The following is a 1,550-nucleotide window of genomic DNA, read 5'->3' on the forward strand; positions in this document are numbered from 1 at the left end:
CACACTTTTGATTAAAAGTGGAAGTTGGTTGGTCAACACGCTTAATTCCTTAAGGAATTGAACATAGGCTTCCCATGTCGATCTCAAAACGATCACGACCATACGTTTTGGCCAGCCAATTCGACGAGCCAGGTCTTCTCTCAGCGCATCCAGACAAGCTCCATGATACTCGCTGGCGGGCCCACTGTTATATAAACCAATCAGAATTCTTATAGCACGCCAGCAACAACCCTAATCGATAGAAACAACCCTAACCGCGCGGATGACAAGATTTCAATAGAGTTAAGACCACATATGGAAGTCTTAAATCAATAGTGGCCATCCAACTACGCCAGCAGAATTGACCGACCTAGATTTAATCCTAATCAACGGGCAAGGTAGGGTTTGCTCACCAGCAACTCGGCTATATCCCTGGTCGATCGAATTGCTCCCATCCCACAGCTAATACCTAAAACCGTTAGCTCAAAATAGGTTGGCCACACGGCCATAACAACCTCATTACGGCTAGCGACAACGCATTACTATCACAAAACAATCTTGGCCGTCCAACTTCGTTATCCGAATTGACCGGCCTAGATCTAATTTTAGGTGACCAATAAGATGTCGTCGTGAGCACCGGCCATCCTCTTTTCATGGGGACCGATCGTCCAAGCCGCGGCCTACCCGTACGCCTTTTGAACGGATGTCCAAAGATGGCTAGTCGCTGCCTACAAGTGTCTTAAATGAATTCAACAATAGCCAATAACTGTCGCAAATCATCTCAGCAACTCAATTCGGCTAGCCAATTTAACTGGTCTAGATCTAACTTGGGCCGACCAATAAGATGTCAAAATGGCTACCAGCTATCACTCTCCTATAAGGACCGACCATCTCACCTTTGGCGTACATGAATAGCTCATAGCAACTTCCTGAAGATGGCTGGTCATGCTCCTTTTAAGACCTCCGCGACTAGTTTAAACAAGCTTTATAGAACGATGCTTCATGAGCATCGATTATTTTGAGCTACTTACTTAAAAGCGATACTTTATATGCATCGATTACAAACGATATTTTATAAATATCGATTTCACAAATAATTTAATTATTTGATCTAAAAGAATTATATGCTACCTTTTTGCGGCAAATCTCACAACTCGACTGCCCGCCGCCTAACTTACGTGTGATTGGTCAAAATAATTAGGTCTTCCAAACAGGACCCACTCAGCATCCTGCTGCATATTTTCTACAAAAATAATCGAGACATCAAACATATCGCAAACTGGGGGATATTCATCATGGTATTGGTCTGGCGGTTTACAACGTGCAGCGCGCAACACACTCATTATAAGAAAGTGTCAGTAAATGCGGACAGTTAGTGGCAACAGAGAAGTAGTGGGTGTAAACTAACCAGTCTTTCCCTCATAGTAGGGACGTGGTTTTCAATATTTTGCACGATCCCACTTCTCCACCACTCAACTACCTCCACTTCCTATGAGGTCAGGGTGCGTTCAAATTATGACTCGTATAAATAGATTTTTAATCTATTTCAAACAACAAGTGTAATCAACACA

This window comes from Papaver somniferum, chromosome 10 (genome assembly GCF_003573695.1).
Source record: "Papaver somniferum cultivar HN1 chromosome 10, ASM357369v1, whole genome shotgun sequence".
Classification (NCBI taxonomy): domain Eukaryota; kingdom Viridiplantae; phylum Streptophyta; class Magnoliopsida; order Ranunculales; family Papaveraceae; genus Papaver; species Papaver somniferum.